Genomic DNA, 25,302 nt, shown 5'->3' with positions numbered 1-25,302 from the left:
TCTCTTCAAGAAAAGTAGAGATTTCAAGGGAACTTGTCATGCAAAGATGGGCACAATAAAGGCTGTATTAATCAGTTGAAATGATATTAAGAGTAGAAGTTTTATAATCTCTACCCTTCTTCAAACACTTTACGTTACTGCAATTATAGAAGTTCAGGTTAACTGTCAATGCAGGAGGAATTTAAATTACAAAATTCAGAGAACTACTATTGAGGTAGACTTTTCCATCCTATAGACCTATCATGTCTACGTACAGTGAAATGTAATCAATTGCATTTACTGCTGCTGGTAAGTCACTTCAGTCATGTCCGACTCTGTGTGACCCCACAGACAGCAGCCTACAGGCTCCTCCATCCATGGGAGTTTCCAGGCAAGAGTACTGGAGTGGGTTGCCATTGCCTTCTCCATAGCATTTACTAGTAATCTATATAAAAATGTGGGTCAATATCTAATACAATTTGATTATGAAAAGAAATCTACCTAACTCCTCTATTTTTGGTAGCCTGAAAGTCAAATAAAATGAAAAGTCCCTCAGTCTCTTTGCAACTCTTTGCAATTCCATGGACTATACAGCCCATGGAATTCTCCAGGCCAGAATACTGGAGTGGGTAGCCTTTCTCTTCTCCAGGGGATCTTCCCAACCCAGGGATTGAACCCAGGTCTCCCGCAGTGCAAGCAGATTCTTTACCAGCTAAGCCACAAAGAAGCCCAAGAATACTGGAGTGAGTAGTCTATCCCTTCTCCAGAGGGTCTTCCCGATCCAGGAATCAAACTGGGGTCTCCTGCAATGCAGGCGGACTCTTAACCAACTGAGCAATCAGGGAAGCCCCAACAGAAACAAAAAAAGACAGACTGAGGGAGAAGAGAGAGGGAAAGGAGGTGTAGTGAGGAAAAGGGGACGGGAGAGGGGTTTAATGATTCTGTGCAAATACTACAGATCACAGATTCACAGTCAGTCATGGGCAAGGGGTTAGTGGGAATAGACTATCTTTGTATCTCATTGCAAACTTTCTCAAGAACACAGCCCTTGGGATTATTTTTAATTGGGAAAATACCACATGATTACACATGATTTGCTTTCCATAAGAAAAACATATTTTTAAAAAGTTAAATACATTAAATATAAGCCCTGAGTGTTATACAACTACTGACTCAATTTCTATTTGTCCTTAGTTGGGAATCAGAAAGAAGATTCACTGGATTCAAAACGTACCCAGTTCACATAAATTCAAAGCACACAAATAAAGTAGTATAGCATTCAGCCAGACAGCAGCTGCATCCAGAGTTCTTGAAACATCTCAGGTGCAAATGTTAGGTCCTCTGCCTCAGGAGGAATATTTCATTACAAGAGATGAAGTTGAAGTGCATGGGGACCACTTCAGTTTAGGATGGAGCCTCCATCATCCCTCACTAAACTTTTATACTATTCCAAATAACCCTTGGAGCATGTGCCAACTCATTATAGCTGAAACCCGCCAATCAGAGGTTTAACAATGCACACTTTTGATTCCTGAGTACAGCTGGCTTGATACAAATGAACAAATCAATACTCTACATTTATCTTCACATATTATTGACTAGAGACATATTAATATATCTTTTGTTATGTAAATGTGATTGACCAGAGATGTATCGATATGTTTTTAGACAGTGATACAATTAACATCACAGTGCAAAGTTGTTAAGAGCTTAATGTTCATTATACAACTTATGATTGTCACTATGTCACATTTTGCTCTGTAAGTTTTCTGTTCCAACCTTGTGTGTATTATTATTGCAAATTTATTATCATAATTTTTTAAATGATGCACTGTGAAATTTCTATTTTCCACAAGCAACTGTGAAAGTGAAAGTCACTCAGTCGTGTCTGACTCTATGCAACCCCTTGGACTATATGTCCATGGAATTCTCCAGGCCAGGATACTGGATTGGGTAGCCTTTCCCTTCTCCTGGTGATCTGTCCAACCCAGGGATCAAACCCATGTGTCCCGCAGTGCAGGTGGATTCTTTACCACTGAGTCACAGGGGAAGCCAAGCCAATAAAATGGACACCCTGAAAGAAATGGACAAATTCTTAGAAAAGTACAACCTTCTGAGACTGAACCAGGAAGAAATAGAAAATATGAACAGATACATCACAAGTAATGAAATTTAAACTGTGATTTAAAATCTTCCAACAAGCAAAAGTCCAGCACCAGATGGCTTCAAAGGCAAATTCCATCAAACATTTAGAGAAGAGCTAACACCTATCCTTCCAAAAAGCTGCAGAGGGAGGAACACTCCCAAACTCACTCTTTGTGGCCACCATCACCCTGATACCAAAACCAGACAAAGAAATCACACATAAAAAAAGAAAATTATAGGCCAGTATCACTGATGAAAGTGAAAGTGAAGTCACTCAGTCGTGTCCAAGTCTTTACGACCCCATAGACTGTAGCCTACCACACTTCTTCATCCATGGGATTTTCCAGGCAAGAGTATTGGAGTGGGTTGCCATTTCCTTCTCCAGAGGATCTTCCTGACCCAGGGATCAAACCTGGGTCTCCTGCATTGTAGGCAGACGCTTTACCGTCTGAGCTACCAGGAACATTGATGCAAAAAACCTCAACAAAATACTAGCAAACCAAATCCAACTATACATTAAAAGGTCTTACACCATGATCAAGGGGGATAAATTCCAGGGATACAAGGATTCTTCAGTATACACGAATCAATCAGATACACTATATTAACAAACTAAAGAATAAAAATTATATGATTATCTTAGTAAATGCAGAAAAAGCTTTCAACAGAATTCAACACTGATTTATAATTTAAAAAACTCTCCAGAAAGTGGGCATAGAGGGACCCTATCTCAACATAATAAAGGGCATATATGGCAAACCCACAGCAAACATTATTTTCAATGATGAAAAACTAAAAGCATTTCCTCTAAGTTTAGGAATAAGACGAGGATGTCCACTCTTGCCACTATTATTCAATATAATTTTGGAAGTCCTACCATGGAAATCAGAGGAAAAAAGAATAAAAGGAATCCAAATTGGAAAAGAAGTAAAATTGTCAGCTGTTTGCAGATGACATACTATATACAGAAAATCATAAAGATGCCACCAGAAAACTACTGGTGCTAACCAATGAATCTGGTAAAGTACCAAGATACAAAATTAATACACAGAAGTCTCTTAAATTCCTATACACTAACAGCAAAAGATCAAAAAGAGATATCAAGCTAACAATCCCATTTACCATTGCAACAAAAAGAAGACCTAGGAATAAACTTTCTTAAGAAGGCAAAAGCAGATGAATGGATAAGAAGGCTGTGGTATATATACACAATGGAGTATTACTCAGCCATTAAAAAGAATACATTTGAATCAGTTCTAATGAGGTGGATGAAACTGGAGCCTATTATACAGAGTGAAATAAGCCAGAAAGAAAAACACCAATACAGTATACTAACGCATATATATGGAATTTAGAAAGATGATAACAATAACCCTGTATATGAGACACTGATGTATAGAACAGTCTTTTGGACTCTGTGGGAGAGGGAGAGGGTGGGATGATTTGGGAGAATGGCACTGAAATATGTATAATATCATATATGAAATGAGTCGCCAGTCCAGGTTCGATGCACGATACTGGATGCTTGGGGCTGATGCACTGGGATGACCCAGAGGGATGGTATGGGGAGGGAGGAAGGAGGAGGGTTCAGGATGGGGAACACATGTATACCTGTGGCAGATTCATTTTGATATATGGCAAAACCAATACAATATTGTAAAGTTAAATAAAATAAAAAAGATTAAAAAAATAAAAAAAAGAAGGCAAAAGACTTGTACACAGAAAACCATAAGATACTAGTGAAAGAAATCAAACATACAAACAGATGGAATATACCATATCCTTGGATTGGAAGAATCAGTATTGTGAAAATGACTATACTACCCAAAGCAATCTACAGATTGAATACAATCCCTAGAAAAGTGCCAATGCCATTTTTCACAGTACTAGAAGAAAAAAATGTTATAGTTTGTACAGAAACACAAATGATTCCAAATAGCCAAAGCAATCTTGAGAAAGAAAAATGGCACTGGAAGAATCAGGCCCCTGACTTAAGACTATACTACAAAGCTACAATAGTCAAGACTATATCAATAGTCAAGACTATATAATAGCAAGACTATAAGATAATTGCACAAAACAGAAATATAGATCAACAGAACAGGATAGAAAGCCCAGAGATAAACCCACACACCTATGGCACTAACCTATGACAAAGGAGGCAAAACATAAATAGAGGAAAGACAGTCCCTCAATAAGTTTCACTGGGAAAACTAGACAATTTCATATTATAAAAGAATGAAATTAGAAACCCCTAATACCATACACAAAACATAAACTCAAAATGGATTAAAGACCTAAATGTAAGACCAGACACTATAAAACTCTTCGAGGAAAACATAGGCAGAACATAAATTGCATCTTTGACATAAATTGCATCAAGATCTTTTGACCCACCTGCTAGAGTAATAAAAATAAAAATGAACAGGACCTCATTAAACTCAAAAGCTTTTGCACAGCAAAGAAAACCATAAACAAAATGAAACGACAGCCCACAGAATGGGACAAAATATTTGCAAATGAAGCAACTGAGAAAGGATTAATCTCCAATACTTACAAACAGCTTATGCAGTTCAAGATTTAAAAACAAAAATAAAAAAACTGGGCAGAAGACCTAGACTTTTTTCCAAATATGACATACAGATGGCCAATTAACACATGAAATGATGCCCAACATCACTAATTATTAGAGAAATGCAAATCAAAACTACAACAAGGTACCACTTCACACTGGTCAGAATGGCCATCATCAAAGTCTACAGACAATAAATGCTGGAGAGGCTATGGAGGAAAGGGAACCTTCTTACACTGCTTGTGAAAAGGTAAATTGATACAGTCACTATGGAGAACAGTATGGAGGTTCCTTAAAAAGCTAAAAATAGAACTATCACATGACCCAGCAATGCCACTACCGGGCATATACCCAGAGAAAGACATAATTCAAAAATACACATGCACCCCAATGTTTATTGCAGTGCTACTTACAACAGCCAAGCATGGAAGCAACCTAAATGTCCATCAACATAGTAATGGATAAAGAAGATATGGTACATACACACAATGGAATATGACTCAGCCATAAAAAGGAATGGCATTGGGTCATTTGAAGAGACATGGGTGGACCTAGAGAGTGTCATAGAGAGTGAAGGGAGTCACAAAGAAGAAAACAAATATCATATATTGATGCATATATGTGGAATCTAGGAAAATGGTATAGATGATCTCATATGCAAAGCAGAAAGAGGCACAGAGGTATAGAACACATGGATACCAAAGAGGAAAGGAGGGTGAGACAAATTGGGAGATTAGGATTGATGTATATACACTATTGATACTATGTATAAAGTAGAGTAATAAAGTATTACTAATGAGATAATAACTCATTGAATTATAACTAATGAGAACCTATTCTGTATCACCAGGGAACTCTACTCAGGGGTCTATAGTGACTGGCTGGCTCAGAAGGTAAAGAATCTGCCTACAATGGGGGAGACCTGGGTTTAATCCCTGGGTCGGGAAGACACCCTGGAGAAGGGAATGGCAACCCACTCCAGTATTCTTGCCTGGAGAATCCCATGGACAGAGAAACCTGGTAGGCTACAGTCCATGGGCTCCGAAAGAGTTGGACACAACTGAGCAACTAACACTTTCACTTTTCATGGTGACTAAATGGGAAGGAAATCCAAAAAAGAGGATATAATATGTATATGTATAGCTGATTCATTTTGCTGTAAGCAAAAACTAACACACTATTGTAAAGCAACTATACTCCAATAAAAATTAGTTTAAAATATGAAAGTGCCCCCCTCCCACAAAGGTCCAACTTTTTTTGACTATCAGGTGAAAGAAAAGAACATATTTTAGAGGAAATAATACCCATAGGACTAAAAAAAAAAAAAAAAAAAAAAAGCGGCCAGTACCTGCAGTCTGCACTTCCAAGACAAAGCACAGTAAAACACAGCATTTTTGTAATAGACCTTCTGTTCCCCTGCACAGAGGTGCCTGCTATCCGCCTATCACACTCTAATATTAGAATGCTTCAGCAAGACATTTAAAAAGTTTCAAATAAATGCCTTAAGTACAAAAAACAAAAAATAGTTGTTGATACTTACTCAAACATGGGTGTTTCAACATTCACTTACATAACAAATCACCAACCACAGGTGTTAATTTCTGCAAAAATCCCCGTCAATAATGTGTTAACTCAATACTTTGCAGAAGACAGAGTTACAAGAAAGCAGACCCAGTCATATTGCCAGGTCCTCCTGGAGTTCATACCAAATGAATGAAACACTGAAAACTAAATTCTTATGTATTTAAGCACTATCTACAGATTTTTATTAATTTAAAATCCCTAGACAAGTTTAACGGAGAAGGCAATGGCACCCCACTCCAGTACTTTTGCCTGGAAAATCCCATGGGCGGAGGAGCCTGGTAGGCTGCAGTCCATGGGGTTGCTAGAGTCAGACACGACTGAGCGACTTCACTTTCACTTTTCACTTTCATGTATTGGAGAAGGAAATGGCAACCCACTCCAGTGTTCTTGCCTGGAGAATCCCAGGGACGGGGAAGCCTGGTGGGCTGCCATCTATGGGGTCGCACAGAGTCGGACACGACTGAAGCGACTTAGCAGCAGCAGCAGCAGACAAGTTTAAACTGAATACAAACTTTTTATTCTGAGTACTTTTTTTTTTTTTTTTTTTTTGATTTAAGAGTTATAGTTTATTCCTTCATGTTCCCCCAAGTCAATTTTATTCCCCAGCTCTGACTCCAACTTGTCTTGCTTCCTCTCTAGAAGGAATTACAGATCATACACTTACCTATTGTCTTCTCAAACTCTGTGTTTCTATTTTTTGCCAGAAATGACCAGACTGGTTGACCATGCCTGGAAACTTTTTTCAAAATGTGTGACTTGACCTAACAATGCCATACAATAGAAATAACATACAATAGGAAACAACTAACCCTAGTTTTGTGCTATGACTACTGAAGAAAAAAATCATTTAATTTATAGTTTCCACAGGTGTAAAATGGTGATCTATTTTTGGATTGTTTTAAAAGTTACAGTGTTCTTATATAAACCCTGGCACAAAATTTACCTGGAAAATTCTTTCTTCATTCAGTACTTATTGGTGATATTCCTTCATCTCTTCTTTCAAACTTTCTCAGAGCTCTTTCATTTTTGGTAGGCAGGACCAAAATTCTTTTTTTTTTTTTTTTTTTTTTATTTTATTTTATTTTATTTTATTTTTATTTTTTTTTTTTTTTTTTTAAACTTTACATAATTGTATTAGTTTTGCCAAATATCATAATGGATCCGCCACAGGTATACATGTGTTCCCCATCCCGAACCCTCCTCCCTCCTCCCTCCCCATACCATCCCTCTGGGCCGTCCAGTGCACCAGCCCCAAGCATCCAGCATCGTGCATCGAACCTGGACTGGCAACTCGTTTCCTACATGATATTTTACACGTTTCAATACTTTTTAACATTTCAAACATCCTAAACAGCAAATAAAACATACTGAATTAACAATACAAAAAAGATTTAAAATATATAATCTACATATAAACACAATGTAAGTGTATGTCTTCATTATATACAAGTAAAGTGAAGTGAAAGTCACATCCAACTCTTTGTGACCCCAAGGACTATACGGTCCATAATTCTCCAGGCCAGAATACTGGAGTGGGTAGTCGTTCCCTTCTCCAGGGGATCTTCCCAATCCAGGGATCAAACCTAGGTCTCCCACATTGCAGGCAGACTCTTAACTATCTGAGCCACAAGGAAAGCCCTAGAATAGTGGAGTGGGTAGCCTATCCCTTCTCCAGTGGATCTTCCCGACCTAGGAATTGAAATGCGGTGTCCAGCATTACAGGCAGATTCTTTACCAACTGAGCTATCAGGGAAGCATATATAATAGTTTATAATTTTGCTTATAGCTTTATTTTAGTATCATTTATGGTTCTAGTAGGGCTTCCCTGGTGGCTCAGTGGTAAAGAACCCACCTGCCAATGCAGGAGATATAGGTTCGATCCCTGGGTCATGAAGATCCCCTGGAGAAGGAAATGGTAACCCACTCTAATATTCTCACCTTGGAAATCCCACAGACAGAGGAGCCTAATAGTCTATAATCCATGAGGCACAAAAGAGTTGGATAAGATTTAGCAACAGCACGGTTCTAGCAATATGAGTTACATACTTTATAAGTTGCTTGCAGTATTTTTACTAGAAGTTAAAAGAATACCAAATCCAACTAGCCAAGGATCTAAATTATCCATCTACTGATTTTTGGCCAAAATACAGAATTAGGATTCTTTTCCTTTGGAGATTCAAACTGAAGACTCTCTTGACATCAGCCTGACATTTATTTTAATGTTTAAATTGATTAAAATGTATGGTGTAGGCACCCATATCCCAAACACAGAGAAGAAAGTCTAAAAATCAGTGAATCTTCAAAAGCAAGTATTTGTTAAATTGTTATTAATAATTACCTTTTGTTCAACAAGTTTTGCTTTTTGAAACCTAGTTTGAATCTCAAAATATACCTATCATCCATTCCCAATTTTGTTTTACCTTTATTTCAAAATCATTGCCCTAATATCATGATATGTTGACCTGTTCTGCTAGCACTATTAAAATTTTACCTCATTAGCATTTTATGATAATTAATAGTATTGAGGCAGGATATAGAAGAGCCCCAAGTTAAGCAGCCAGAATTAGTCCCCTGTGGACAGGTATCCCCAAAATAACAGGAGCGAGAGAGGAGCTTAGTCCTGCCCAGATAAGAGATAAAAGACCACATATTCCTCAAAGTCAAGGAGACCATCCTGACTACACATGTACAGAAAGACTCCTTGAAAGTCAAAAGAGAGGTGGCATCACTTCATAGTAAGTGATGTCAACCTACCCATAAGCCTCTGTGCTAGAATTCATCTTGGCTAAGAAATGAACACGCACACATAGAGGACTCAGAGTAATGCCAAATACGAACTCAGAACCAGGCAGAGCAAGAGGATTGGCCAAACGAAACCTGGGAGAAATGCCCCATAAAAGTGATTCAAACTACAATGAGGGTGTGACTCTCTGAGCCCATCCGGGTGCCCATCCACACACATCCTTTTTCCTCCTAATATATACTTTTCTTGTTTCTCTACTTTCTGTCTCCATGTGGAAATTTATTTCTACACAGCACATAGGCCAGGGCCTTGTCATTGACTACCAGTCCCTCTTGGCTTAGTGGCTAGGACCGAGTGCTCTCACTGCCGCGGCTTGACTTCAGTCTCTGGCTAGGAACCGAAATCCTGCTTCAAGCTGTTGCAGGTCAAGGTCACCGGACATCAGTATCATTTAAAAAACTCATCTCCTAAGAGATGAGGACTTTGTGTCTTATCAGTTTTCCTTTTTTGAAACATTTGACCAAGGAAACACTTTGATCTCAATATTTAAACTTTTTCGTTTTTTCTCACTGTGACAACCAAAGCAATTAACTTTGACTCCAGTATACTTTGTCTTAATTGATATTACCACTACTTAACTGAAACAATTGTTATTGCTTCTGAAATACTGATCCTGTTATACTCAGTTCCCAGTCATTCCTGGTTCCTGCCTATATCCTATGTTTTTTGTATCACAATTGCCTTCTGTAATCACAAGTACTATTACCTCTTTCTATCTGAGTATTATTAGTCAGGTAAGTAATGTTAGCTGTGTAACCAACAACCCTAAAATCTTGGATGATTAACAATATAAATGTTAACTGGTGGCTGTTGGCTTATGCCAAAGTATAAAATGGTCCCCCAAGTGTGGGAAGAAAAGGTTCTAATAAACCTTTGCTTTATAAAGGGTGCAGAATTTCAGAGAGCCTGTATAACTGACGCTTGGCTATTTCTAATATACAGCTTCAAATTCACATCCAGTCAACAGAACAAGGAAAGAACGAGATCATGGAGCAATTCTTAACTGTCTTTTGCCAGAAGTGACACATCATATCTGCTCACATTTCATTGGTGGCAACTAGTCTTACGACTCCACTTATAATCAAAAGAGCTAGAAAACAATTTATACTCAAGAAAAAGGAAAAGCCAAATAAACATCCGGCCAATCTCTGACACAAATTTCACATAAACATGAATCTTATAGACTCAAATTGTTCCAAATAATGATTGTTTTTATCATTATCATCTTAACACAAAAGCTGCCATGACATTTCCAGTGTAAGCTTTCACTTCTTCCTAAAAAAGATGTTGTCTGAAAAAAAATCCTTTTATTGTAGGCAATACAAATACATAAAAGAACCCTACTGATCTTTTCTATACTCAAGACAGGAAGTCAGCTAAGGTACCAATTCCTTTCAAATAGAAAAGAGTAGTAAAATCCAATATAAAGACACTAGGGCTGGAAAGGGGCCAGTTTCTGGGTGAGTTTTAGCAGCAACATAATGGAAAATGTATATGTAAGATTATAAATTGAAATTTATTTTTTAAATTTAATATAATGTTATATTATTAACATATTATGTCACTGTGCTTTTTTCAATATAGAAATGGGGTTTTATTGACAAAACTAGGAATTTCTACAACTTTGACTGTAGTTACTTTGTACTTCAGGTAAAACCTCTCCAGGCTCAGTTGGGAGCCAAATCAAAGTATTTCCAGGTGAACGATGCTTTGGGTCCAGTTATTTCTGAAATACACCTTTCTACTTATGACTATAATTTGAAAATTGGTCTGACTTCAATAGCTAATAGGCAAACTGTGTCAAAATTTCCTTATAAGATAAATGGTAAATTGTACTAAAGACACACTACATTCTCTTATAAGGAGAACTCAGCTTACCATGCTATCACAAATCGTTATAAAAATCTTAAAACTTTATGTAACTAAATTTCAGGTTTCCAATTCCCTTCACACTTTGAGCGGAAAAGCATCATCATTTATTTTTATTACTGACTCCTGAAATTCTAAGTTATTTTGCGTATTTCATTTGCTGGGCCTTTTCTGTTGCAAAATTCATTCATATGCAGAATTACCCATGATATTCTGAAGAAAACAGGATGTCATTCTCTAAATGAAACACTTGGAAGGAGGGTTATTTCTATTTCAAGCCTCCAGTTTATTTTATTTTGCTGATGGAGCCAAGATCTGCAAGAACAGTCCCACATTCTCATGCTGATTCTAAGTGCAAAAGTCTACATCATGACCTTTGTATCAACAGACACAATATATCTTTAAAAATAGAGTATTCCAGCTGTATGTGCCAGGGCCCTAGTGGCTTCAAACCTAAACAGATAACATCACTACAGAAAAGCTTCAATCTTGAGGAGAATGGGTTTCGTACAGTTGAATGAGAATTTTTGTGGTTTTTTTTTGGTTTTTGTTTTTTTAAAGCAAACGCTGAGCTTAAAATACATTGCCAGAGTACCAGCATCCAAAACAGAGTGAAAATGTATGCCTCAACTTAAGCAGTTTTTGTCTGTCACTCATTTCATGGTTTATAATCATTCTCAAGTGAATATTATCAAGAAGGTGCTTTTATCTCCATCTCCCTTGGGTACCCTTCTGTACCTCCATGAATGACCCTCAGAGGAGCTTTAGAGGGAGACTGCATTTGCTATTCACATTTGATTGTGCAAGTTCCTGCTGCTGCTGCTAAGTCGCTTCAGTCGTGTCTGACTCTGTGAGACCCCATAGACGGCAGCCCACCAGGCTCCCCCGTCCCTGAGATTCTCCAGGCAAGAACACTGGAGTGGGTTGCCACTTCCTTCTCCAATGCATGAAAGTGAAAAGTGAAAGTGAAGTCGCTCCCTGGGATGGGGTCAAATCAGTGATTTAGGAGCCTTCGTCTCTGCTGCTCATGCTTTCTCCCTCTTCTAGGACCACAGAAGACGATAAACAGCCACTAGCACGTTTAGAGCAAGCTATATGATGTCAAAATAATCAAATAGCTGATATTTTTTAGGATATATATTGTCACTGATTCATATGTCCTTGGAGGCCAACATAATTATTGTAAAGGAGAAGGAAGTTTTGAAATTGAGAATGTGGTCAATGCGGGCCAGGGTGCCCTTAAAGTACCTAGCAGTTTGGATGTTTTTCTCAAGGTGGGTAAATAGATATCCAATGCAATATCAATTAACACTGTATATAACATTGTAGAGTTTTCTACGGTTGACATCACATTTAATAAATGAACCTTCTAAGTTTGATGGTATAAGTATTATGTATACTTCTCAGCTGAAGAAAGATTTGGAGAATTTATTAATACGTGATTTATTCCATCTCCAAGTTAGTATGTGCTAGAATCAGCATTTTATAAAACTGATCCTTTGATTCCAAATCTTATCCATGCTTATTGTACTACATTAGTGATTTTGTTTCAGATTATATTCTGCAATGATATGGATCTCTATAAAGGAATTTTAAGGATCACTCACCATAAGGGGAAAGCAGAGAATCCAAGCCAGTGGGGCTGCCAGCAGCATCTTTTCTTGCTTCAATCAAAGCAACCCTGTTTCTATTGCTTAAATTGGTATTTGATGTTAAGATTACATTTGAAATTTTTTAAAAACATCATAATTCCAATAAGTAAACAACACAAACAAGTTTCCAATACGAAACATTGTATATGTCATGTACAAAGACTGCTAAAAGTGATTCCTTACATTAAAAGTTCATATATCAAGCTTACCTCCAACTCAAGACTTCTGACTTCAGATTGTGAGATGGATGGAGTGCTGGCTACACCAAGATGGCAGCTCAAGCTTTACCTAGAGAAATAGGAACTATAAGGTTAGAATATTTTTGAAAGGCTACCAAATTTATGTATTTATTATCTCTGCTCATCTTATGTAAAGATCAAGTTGTATGTGTTTTAAATTATTAGATTTAGCAAGTGTCCTTGGCACCTAGGACACCAGTTTTTCTATGAGAAAGGTGACTTATCCTTCTATGACAGGATCCTGAATCCAGGCCACAGCTGACTGAATTAAGGTTAACCTCTAATTCAAGTTGGGCCAATTTCATTATCTTCCACAAAAACAAACAAAAAACACATAACTACAGGTAGGTATCTCAAGCTAAAGGTGAATCATATTAATCGTGTAGCTACAAAAACTACAAAACGTTCCAAGTTTCTTCTCAAACTTTTCTTTAATATTTCCTCTAATTCCTTGACAATTTTTTGTATTGGGGTATAGCCAATTAACAATGTTGTGATAGCTTCAGGTGAACAGGGAAGGGACTCAACAATACATATACATGTATCCACTCTCCCCTACACCTCCCTCACATTCAGGCCACCATATAACATTGAGCAGATTTCCATGTGATATACAGTAGGACTCTGTTGATTATCCATTTTAAATATAGCAGAGTTTTCATGCCCATCCCAAACTCCCTAACTATCCCATCTTTGGCATTTATTTTATTGTTTAAGGTAGTTCAAGCTTTTGTACATTTCATGCAAAGATAGGCTCAATAAAGGACAGAAATGGTATGGATCTAACAGAAGCAGAAGATATTAAGAGGTCGCAAGAATACACAGAAGAACTATACAAAAAGACCCAGATAATCATGATGGTGTGATCACTCACCTAGAGCCAGACATCCTGGAATGTGAAGTCAAGTGGGTCTTAAGAAGCATCACTACAAACAAAGCTAGTGGAGGTGATTGAATTCAAGTTGAGCTATTCCAAATCCTGAAAGATGATGCTGTGAAAGTGCTGCACTCAATATGCCAGCAAATTTGGAAAACTCAGCAGTGGCCACAGGACTGGAAAAGGTCAGTTTTCATTCCAGTCTCAAAGAAAGGCAATGCCAAAGAATGCTCAAGCTACCTCACACACTAGTAAAGTAAGGCTCAAAATTCCCCAAGCCAGGCTTCAACAACACGTGAACCATGAACTTCCGGATGTTCAAACTAGTTTTAGAGGAACCAGAGATCAAATTGCCAACATCCATTGGATCATCAAAAAAAGTAAGAGAGTTCCAGAAAAAACATTTATTTCTGCTTTATTGACTATGCCAAAGCCTTTGACTATGTGGATCACAATAAACTGTGGAAAATTCTGAAAGAGATGGGGATACCAGACCACCTGACCTGCCTCTTGAGAAATCTGTATGCAAGTCAGGAAGCAACAGTTAGATCTGGATGTGGAACAACAGACTGGTTCCAAATTGGGTAAGGAGTATGTCAAGGCTGAATCTTGTCACCCTGCTTATTTAATTTATATGCAGAGTACATTATGAGAAACACTGGGCTAGATGAAGGGTGGTGTCATCTGCATATCTGAGGTTATTGATATTTCTCCCAGCAATTTTGATTCCAGCTTGTGCTTCATCCAGCCCAACACTTCTCATGATGTACTCTGCATATAAGTTAAATAAGCACGGTGACAATATACAGCCTTGACGTACTCCTTTTCCAAAATTATCTCTCTGTAAAGCTTACTAAATAAAATCACAATTAAGTGACAAGGATTTTAGGATATTTCAATTCAGTTTCTCTTTTATTAATTTCTACTTCTAATCCATAAATCCATTTCTGTATTTTAAGACCCTTCAGTTTTTATGGTTATTACTCTAAAACATTTGAAAACAGACTACTTAATTTTATAATCTTGTCTCAGATATGATCATGACTGCATATGGGTTTTTATCTGAGTACATACTCTAAGACTTTTCCTAAATGATCAAATGAAGTAAAATCCCTATTTTACACCACACTCTATTAGCAGAAACGTAGACTCTACAAAATGAGTGGCCATATATAAAGGAAGATTTTACTGAAGTTTAAACTTCTGAAATTGTATTGTATTTTGCAGTGTATTGTTTTATTAACCTGGGGAAAGAGGACACCTTGCAAATCTTTTAGCACCCATCATTATTGAATTAAACAGACTATTTGAAAAATAAAATCCTCATGGTAAACTGCTGAATTGGACCATTCTGAAAGCCTTCTAATCATTTTTATGGTTTGTTCTTAATAGTTGTACATTACTGCCTTATGTTCCCTTGGTTCATGTACCTATCAATTCATAATTGATTACAATAACCTCTCGCCTGTCCTCCATATCTCTGGCTCTTTTCTTTATTGTCACCCCAAACCCAATTCGACCTATACCAAACTTATAAATTAATCCTCATAAACACTGCATTCTCTTCCCAGCTTGTTAAAATGAGATCAAAGTACTTTTTAAAAAATTAATTTTAACACTTTTGGGAGACATTCAAAGATCTCCAAGTTGATACTAGCTTGCTCAATAGAAACTACTTTTATGGAGCCAAGCATTAATAATGTATTTTCTCTAATCTTTATAGTACACTTGGTTATTCCAGTTTTACAACTGAAGACTGAGGCCTAGAGAATGTAACTGATTTTCCAAAGTGATATAGCTAGTAAGTAGAGTCATCTGTTCTTGGACCCAAGTGTGTCTGAATTTCATAAAATATTTCATTAAAAATAACTTCCAATTTCACATAAATTTGGAAAATAATCTATAAGATATCCATCTTTCAAAATCAAAGTTTTTATTAGTACATTCACATGCCTCTTTTCATGGTTTCACTAGGGATTTTTTCCTTTGATGGTCCACAGCTGTGCTTCAATATCTCCTCTTTCCACTGCAATGGGTATATGCACTACTCAGGTTTTTAAATAGAGTACTACACACCGTGGTTACTTCAACACTAGCAAATGACCTAGGCATGGCCAATTCAAATCTTTCCTAGGCATTAGAAAAGTTACATTTACAGAGACATTTTTAAATGTTTATGGGTGCTAAGGTCACTTCAGTCGTGTCCAACTCCATGTGACCATACAGACTGTAGCCTGCCAGGCTCCTCTGTCCATGGGATTCTCTAGGCAAAAATACTGAAGTGGATCACCATGCACTCCTCTAGGGGATCTTCTTGACCCAGGGATCAAACCCTCATCTCTGACATCTCCTTCATTGGTAGGTGGGTAATTTACCACTAGCACCACCTGGGAAGCCCCTTAAATGTGTACTGCTGCTGCTGCTAAGTCGCTTCAGTCCTGTCCGACTCTGTGCCGTCCCCAGATGGCAGCCCACCAGGCTCCCCCGTCCCTGGGATCCTCCAGGCAAGAATATTGGAGTGGGTTGCCATTTCCTTCTCCAATGAATGAAAGTGAACAGTGAAAGTGAAGTCACTCTGTTGTTTCCAACTCCTAGCGACCCCATGGACTGCAGCCTACCAGGCTCCTCTCCAGTACTTTGCCAGGCAAGAGTATTGGAGTGGGTTGCCATTGCCTTCTCCTAAATGTGTACAGAACAAAGCAAATAAAGCCAAAGTAAGTAAGTAAGTAGAAAGTAAGTAATGGAAACCTCTAGGTCCAAATATGTGTAAAGTAAACTTGACCTTTGAATTTCACAGACAGAAATGACAATGAATTTTTTTTTTTTGGACTAAGAAAATTTGAATTGAGGTTCTATACTTGCAATCAAAATAGTCCTGACATAAACTGTAAGATTTATATACCGTCCAATGTACTTTGGCAAAAACTGCACAGTCCATACTAAAAAATAACACTTTTAATTTTCTTCATAACATTGTAGACTTCAATAAGCATTTTTTTTCTGGACTGTGTGGTTTCATTTCTCTGATGTGATACATGTTTAACTACATGTCAAGAAGCTGCTAGGTTTTTTCTTTGTATCATTATATTTGCCCATAAGTTTGATTCATATTAATATTCAGCTAGTTACTACAACCTAATCTTAGATTCTCAAGAAGCTTAGCCCCTGGATGGGATTCTTGATCCAGTAACTAAGATATTCTCAGATGAAACATTTAAGGAGATGAGAAAGACAGGAGAGAGGAAGAAGCCTATAATATGTACATGCAGATGAAATCCACCTTCAGCCTAATCTGATGAGGAATTCTAAGCAGAGGAACATCCACAGGGCCATCTTATCCTGAAGCAAGTTGTCTCCTACACTTTAAGGGGAATTCTAGGGAGAGGAGTTTACCTTCAACTGTTAGTAGCCAACTCTCACAGGACCTGGGAGATGGGTGATCTCAGATCAGGAAAGGAGATCTTAGCAAGGCAACTGCAGTCTACCACAACCACCAACTGCCTCCTAAACTGCACAGTATAATCTAGAAAGAACTCAAGTGTTACAATCAGACTGAATTTTTTTAAGTTAAATCCAGTTCTTGAATTTCTGGGTTAACTTGAACAAGTTAGCTCTCATCTACTGGCCTAGGAAACTCCCTTTGTCATGACTTCGCTGTTCTTGTTCAGTCCCTAAATCTTGTCCAAATCTTTGCAACCCCATTGACTGCAGCATGCCAGGCTTCTCTGTCCTTCACTATCTCCAGGAGTTCGCTCAAACTCATGTCCATTGAGTCAATGATGCCATCCAACCATCTTATCCTCTGTTGTCATCTTCTCCTCCTGCCCTGAATCTTTCCCAGCATCAAGGTCTTTTCCAATGAGTCAGCTCTTTGCATCAGGTGGCCAAAGTATTGGAGCTTCAAGCATCAATCCTTCCAGTGAATATTCAGGACTGATTTCCTTTAGGATTGACTGGCTTGATCTCCTTGCAGTCCAAGGGACTCTCAAGACTTATCCAGTACCACAATTAGAAAGCATCCATTCTTCAGTGATCAGCATTCTTTATGGTCCAACTCTTACATCCATACATGACTACTGGAAAAACCATAGCTTTGACTATATGAACCTTTGTCAGCAAACTGATGCCTCTGCCTTTTAATATGCTATCTAGGTTTGTCATAGCCTTCCTTCCAAAGGGCAAGCATCTTTTAATTTCATGCTGCAGTTATAATCTGCAGTGATTCTGGAGACCAAGAAAATAAAATCTGTCACTGCTTCCACTTTTTCTCCTTCTATTTGTCATGAAACGATGAGATCAGATGCCATGATCTTAGTTTCTTGAATGTTGAGTTTTAAGCCAGCTTTTTCACTCTCCTCTTTCACTTTCATCAAGAGGCTCTTTAGTTTCTCTTCACTTCCTGCCATTAGCATGGTATCAAAGTTGTCATAACTAGAAGTAATGTATTTGAACCTTTTTCATATGATAGGTGCTCAACAGCTAGTAATTGTTAATATGTACATTTGAAAGCAAGCACTTGGTGCCTTTTTCTAATCTCTACCAATTCAGAGAACATTTGATATATACAAATAATTTTAAATAATTTAAAATTTTTGTTATAACTTCTCGCCCCCAAAAAGGTCAGGTGAGGTCATATACATAAGAAATGTCAAACTACCTTACAATCTTCATTCTTACACTCTGTCCTAACTCAAACCACAAGCAGCTTCCCCTAAAGTTGTAGTCATTCTTTCTTCTACAATACTCCAAGCTACCTCCCAGAAATGGCCTTACTTGGCCATTTTGAATTTTTCCTTTTGTATTAGTTTACAAGGTCTACCATAACAGATTCCCACAAGCTGTGTGGCTTAAAATGTATTCTCTCACAATTCTGGAGTCTGGAAATCTGATATAAGACGGCTGTCTTCTATATTTCTTCTCATGGTCTTCCCTGTGAGATGTCTGTATCCTCATCTCCTCTTATTAGGACACCATTCATGTCAGATTAGGGACCACCCTTCTTATCTCGTTTTAACTTAATTACCTTCTTAAAGTCCCTATCTCCAAATAGGGTCACATTCTGAGGTACCAGTGTTAGGACTTCAACATCTGAATGGGGGAGGGTACATGAGTTCAGCCTTAACACATTCACTTGTTTGTAGCTAATATTTACCAGACACACCGTTCTTTCCAGTGTAAATCCTACTGGCCTTTCTGGCTTCCTGACACTGCTTGTTGCTCTTCAAGGTATGTGTCCAGTAACTACTCTGGCAAAGTACTCTATTGAGTACTTTTCGGGCAGGTAAGAGTAATATGAATGGTCATGAATTAACATTTCTATCACATTTTATTTAAAAAATTAGTTAGAAACATATCTTACCATCAAACATATCATTGAGATTCATTATTGATAATAATAATGTTACAGCAGGCAGTGGTCATCTTACCAGAGATGTGAGGGCAAGTTGAAAGAACACTTACTTTGTGAACCTGAGATTATTAGTTGAAGATAATACGACGACTTCACTTTCTCCTCAGTCAAGGTTTTGGTTTTATTTAATTTCAAATTCAGAGTAGAACATAGACTGAACTCTTAGAGAGATGGTATTTACTTTATAAATGTAGAGCTCTTGCAAACAGATATGGTTACTAGAAAGAAAATTACTAGATCAAGATTCTGTTTGCCTGTACATCACACATATCACATCACAGTTTTAGAGAGCTTAGTGTTGTGTTTGCCTCTAACTGCTGTCTGAACACAGTGTCAGGGCTGGACAAACACAGGTCGAGGAGAAGATGGCTGACATTTTTGTAGTAGAGAGTCAGCTGGTGGGCTGCCTACCAGGCAAAAGGAGTCACTTGTCTACTGAGAATCATGTATCCCCCAACTCAGAGGACTGGAAATCACAGTTGAAATAGCCTTAGGTTCAAAGTCAAGAGCCAGATAATGAGGTGATGGGAGGTATAGGCTATAACCTTACAAATTATTTAAAACAGAAAGAGAGAAACTTAAGACCAGTTAAGATTTTTATTTAACTCTCAGTTCTATAAAGAACATATTCATCATATTTTCTTATTATTTAATAAATAATTTTCCAAGATCTGCCTGATTACTGATAAATAACCCAAAGCTTTCCATTCCTTTCTTTTGTTCCAGTATGAATTTTTAAAAATGAGCTCAACAGCTCAGAACCTTCAGAGTCATCATTAACTTACCAGTCTTTATTTATTAATGTTCCTTCCTGACATCTTGTGCTCCCTTCTATCTCAAGTATTTGTAAAATTCTATTCTCTTCAAACCCTTTGGCTACCATGAATTATTTCTGCCTTTTCCTTGTACTGAAGACACAAATAATGTAACATATCTTTAAGTTTCTTTTTTTCCTTTCTCCTATTTTGAATATCAGCTTTTATTAAAACAGAACCACAATCAGATTTTTATAAGATACTAATGCCTAATAGTGCAATTTGTGATAATATATTTTCAGACAACCTGGAAATATGTAAACATAAGACCTATGTAATTTATGATGGATATATCTGTATATATTTATACATAATGGTACATTCACATGTTGGTGACATTATATACTAATACTAGCAATATGCTAGTAATATTTGACAAAGTATTTTAAGACAGATCCTAAGTCAATTTTAAAGTATATTTTCTGTAGGAATTAATCACAGAATATAGGAACTAATCATTATATTTAGTTGGCAACTAAATGTAACATGCCATTCTGAAAGAATATAGAAAAAGGACATTAGAGAAAAACTAGTGAAATCTGAGTAAGTACAGAATTTAGTTAACAGAAATGTACAGTGTCAATTCCTTAGTAGTGACAACCATACCACAGTAACATAAGTTGTAAACAATAAGAACTGGGCAAGGGATAAATGGGAACTTCTGCATTACATTTGCTACTTTTCTGTAAGTCTAGTTATCTTAAAAATTTTTATTAAAAAAGAAAAATATACATATATTTTCTGGAGTGGTGGTGTGTGCCACCTAGATTCCCCTTCTAGCCTAAAGCACACCTTCCTCCAGTTGCTGGGTGGGTTGGCTACTGTCAGGTCTTAGCTGATTCCATCTCAGGTAATTGTTCTCAGCTGAGAAGAATATACTTGTCCAAGTTCCTATCTCCTCCTGAAGGTCAGTGTGCAGCCAACACCTGGTTGATCCTGGGATATTAATAGCTGGTGCCCTTACTTTGAGTTACAGCAAACTAAAATACTGTTCCTTCAGCCTAGAGCTCCCCAAGGATAGACTGAGACCTATGGGTTTACATCACAGTTCAGTTCTTCTCTATTTAATCTTGTTTTCCTTTACTCTTCCACAGATGTTGACCCTGAGGGTAGTCCCTTATAAATTTTTAGCATAAAAATTTTTGCTTCATAATCTATTTTGCAGGCAAACCACCATAAAACTGTTGTTACCAGGAGTGCTCCAAGGAAGCAGGCTCTAAAACAGAATGTTAAAATTGGATCACCCAACAACCAGGTACACAGTGCTATCCCCATCGGTTGCAGGCAGTTGAAATGCAACTGTTAAGCTTTGTCAATAGTTACTGTCTTTTTTTGGTGAGATAAGACATATACACTGGCAGCTATAATATTTAAGTTCCTTGGAAGAGCAAGTTATAAGAACAATCCTACCTTGACAACTCTTACTGGAGGAAGACATTAAAAAGTAGGTGACTAATCACTGAATCAAAGTGGGTGTGCAAGGCAGAAGTCCTCTTTGGTAGCATAAAAAGACTCATTTCCTATAACCAGAGACCAGTAAAGGTAAGGAAGAAACCCACGGCTTAATTATGAAAGGTAGTAGAGTTCCTAGGGAGGAGAGGAAAAAGAAATCTAAAAAATTAGACCAACAATTCAATGTAATTCAATATAAGTAGCAAAGTTCAGGAACAGTTAACTCTTAGCCCCAACTACACACCCCACGTTTGCTATACGGAGCATGCTTGGGACAGATGGAGTAAAACTTGGCTTGAGGAGAGTCCACTGAACTCTGTCTGGACCTGCCAAAGTGGCCCACTCCTTACTGTTAGAGGGTAGAGCTACTAAAGCTACAGCAGAAGCTCTGGTTTTCAAGACAATATGTGTACTCTTTCACACTTCCCCTCATGGCCAACCACTATTACCAAAGCTATGTCACAACATGCTTGGGGATTGGGGAAGTACTGGGCATTCTCCTAAGAAACAAGGTATTATGCTTTGGCAGGGATCTCAGGAAACAGTATTACACATACTGCTCTTGAAGCATGGAGAAAGTAATGGTCCACCCTAAGTTAAACAGAAATACCTGTGGTAGACACTGAAAGGATCAAAACGCTCGGAAACAGGCATGTTAGAGTACACACGCTGTGTAAGGCTGGAAGATCCACTAGTGATGCAAGAACTTGAAGAACCAGAACGGTACAGAATGCACTAGTGAGGGGACACAAGCAAGGCTATAAACCACAAAGGCTGTTGACACTTGTAACAGGCACAATTGTAATACGTCATAGAAATAAGCTCACTGATAGTAACATGGATTGTTCACTCCCTCTCCCTCATACCAGAGACCAGATGGAAGTATTGAACCAGTGAAGCAAACAGAATTACCATTGTCTTAATAAGAGATGAAGTTGGCGTAAAAGCCAAGAAAGCTGATTGCAAAGAGGTATGGATATAGTTAATATTCAGTGTCCCTAGGATCAAAGTTGGACAGGCAATGAGGTCATTGTTCAGTTTATATAATAGATGGGGAAAGAAGGGGAGAGTGGAGAGGGAGGTGGAGGTTGAGGAGATAGAGGGTCCAGATACCCATGGCATTTAGATAGATACCCATGGCATTTAGCACTGTTGCACTCATGGGGGTAGAGTGCAGTCTCTATCACCAGGTGACAGAGGAGGGAAAGTAGTAAGCTTTGTTCAAAAGCTATGATTAAACCATAATCAAAGCTATGGCTTTTCCAATAGTCATGTATGGGTGTGCGAGTTGGAGCATAAAGAAAGCTGAGCACCGAAGAATTGATGTTTTTGAACTGTGATGTTGGAGAAGACTCTTGAAGAGTCCCTTGTACTGCAAGGAAATCAAACCAATCATTCCTCAAGGAAATCAGTCTTGAATATTCATTGGAAGGACTGAAGTTCCAATATTTTGGCCACCTGATGCAAAGAATTGACTCTTTGGAAAAGACCTGATGTTGGGAAAGATTGAAGGCAAGGAGGAGAAGGAGATGACAGAGGATGAGATAGTAGAATGGCATCACTGACTCGGTGGATATAAGTTTGAGTAAGCTCTGGGAGTTGGTGATGGACAGGGAAGCCTGGCGTGCTGCAGTCCACGGAGTCACAAAGAGTCAGACACAACTGAGCTACTGAACTGAACCGAGGTGGGTTCCACATGTGGAAAGTGCTCATGTGCTCAGTTGTGTCTGACTCTTTGTGACCCTGTGGACTGTAGCCCATCAGCCTCCTTTGTCCATGGAATTTTCCAGGCAAGCATACTGGAGTGGTTGCCATTTCCTTCTCCAGGGGATCTTTCCAATTCAGGGATTGATCCAGTATCTCTTGTATCTCCTGTACTGTCAGGCAGATTCTTTTACCACTAGCATCATCTAGGAAGCCCCCCAAAACAGAAGGGTTTTATTTGTTTTTGGTGTGTCGCAAGACCACAGGGCATGTGGGATCTTAGTTCCCTGACCAGGACTAGAAACGAAGCCCCTTGCACTGGAAGGCAGAATTTTAATTACTGGCCCACCTGGGAAGTCCCCGCAAGAGGAGGCAGGCTAAAATGATCTGCTGCTGTACTTCTGCCCTACCCAAGACAGCAGTAAGGGGACCTCTCCTATTGAATAAAGCTTCAGGCAGTATGCTTAGTTGTCATCTTGTGAGGGGACCCAAGATTAAAACACTTAAGACACGCAGTAACAAAAGACGGGTTTTTGGACCATGCCTAGAAAGAGAAAAACCTGAAGGCCAGGGATAAGGAGGTGCCAGGATTAAGCATGTGGAAGGCACCAAAGAAGCGGGAAGAAAGAGTGAGGTTCTTTATATTTCTTATTAACCCCTACCAGAGAGTATCCACTACAAAAGGGGCACTCAACAACCAAGGGGACAGAATTACTTGATCCGTTATTCTGACATGATCACCAACCCGTGACATTGTCTACCCCACGGCAGGCATGTTAGGTTCACAAAAGACTCATGGTGGTAAAAATATGCATGGCTCCAACCGCCTAAGTTCCTGCTCAGCAAAGCTTATGTAGCCACTACAGTTGCTAAACGTCCAACTTTTAGCCAGAAACATCAACCCTATGTACTAATGTGGCATCCTACCTAAAGGAGAAGAATCCGCCGCTTGATGTTATCAAACCAGGTTCCTCTGGCTCCAGCACGGCAAGCCAGCCGAAATGCCAAGACATCGAGGTTTGCTGCAAAGCGCAAGTTTACTCGCAAGGCAATCAAGCCAGAAGACTGGAAAACAAGTCTCAGTTGGAGAAAGGTGCCACGCGATTGTCTTTCTGGGCAGGCGTAACTAAGCTAAAGGTGGGGCTTTTGAAAGGTCAACAAGCACCGACACTTGCGCATGCCCAGTTGAAGAGCCGGTGGTCCTATCCTGTCTTAAGCAGTTCAGCTGAAACTAAACGCAACTGATTTGAAGTTTCTAGAAAACAACTCAGGCGCACATCTTATTATTTAGCCTACCTGCTCTTTGAAAGACGTAAGTCTTCAAAGATGTTTGATTAGTAAAGGCAGGTGAAATGGATTTAACCCATGGTTTCAGTGCCACGTTAATTACACTCAACTCCTTCCACCCCGAAAAAGCCAACAGTTAATTTTGGACAGAAAGAATACGTATCTAGGCATACATTTGCCTTTTTCATACCACTATTTTAAAAAGTAAAAAACTATTTAATCCGCTAATAGACCCAGCATGACACTGCCTCGGACTTGGACTAAGGAACCATTTCATGGCAAAGGGGTGCCATAGTACACACATGACCACTGAATTCCCTGGTCTTATCAGATATCAAGGCCTCCCAGCAGTTCCTGACCTGCTGTGTCCTCAGAGGGTGAAATATGTATATATATCCAGCAGCCATGCATGGGACAGATTAAAAAAACAAAAAACTATAACCTCAAGCACTTACATTATTATTTTAAGAAGGATTAAGTATATTCTCAATGTTGAAAACCTAGAAAGAAGAGGGGCTTCCCAGGTGCCACTAGTGGTACAGAACCTGGCTGCCAATGCAGGAGACATGAGAGGTGGGTTTGATCCCTAGGTCAGGAAGATCCCCTGGAGTAGGGCTTGGCAATCCACTCCAGTATTCTTGCCCAGAGAATCCCATGGACAGAGGAGCCTGCCTGGCTACAGTTCCTAAGGTTGCAATGAGTGGGAATCAACTGAAGCAACTTAGCAGCAGCAGAAAGAGTGATGTTTTTCAACCTTGAACTCTTTAACTTAACCATTTGTCTGTTCACCTTGCATCACTAGCTTTCCATATTTGCATGGAAATCAAAGGACTGAACAAAGAGAAGACAGCACCAAAACAGCACGTACACACCACATAAGACACTTACCATCCTAAACTGGATTTTCTTACTTG

The 25,302-nt window shown here is 38.5% G+C and overlaps 1 long non-coding RNA gene and 1 other non-coding gene across 2 annotated transcripts in view; both read right to left on the bottom strand.

Annotated features, from left to right (window-relative positions):
• The window catches only part of LOC138987524 (uncharacterized), a 120,357-nt gene extending 96,152 nt beyond the window's left edge, over positions 1–24,205 (bottom strand). The window contains exons 1-2 of the long non-coding RNA XR_011463883.1: positions 24,029–24,205; positions 12,814–12,892 (exon numbers count right to left, since the gene is read on the bottom strand). This is a non-coding gene — a long non-coding RNA (uncharacterized lncRNA). The remainder of the gene's footprint in view (positions 1–12,813; positions 12,893–24,028) is intronic.
• Positions 2,515–2,587, bottom strand: TRNAC-ACA (transfer RNA cysteine (anticodon ACA)). Its single transcript has one exon. It is a non-coding gene; the product is annotated as a tRNA-Cys (tRNA).
• Positions 24,206–25,302: the final 1,097 nt, after the last annotated feature.

This window comes from Bos mutus, chromosome 4 (assembly GCF_027580195.1).
Source record: "Bos mutus isolate GX-2022 chromosome 4, NWIPB_WYAK_1.1, whole genome shotgun sequence".
Classification (NCBI taxonomy): Eukaryota; Metazoa; Chordata; class Mammalia; order Artiodactyla; family Bovidae; genus Bos; species Bos mutus.
This window is presented reverse-complemented; position numbering and strand designations above follow the sequence as displayed.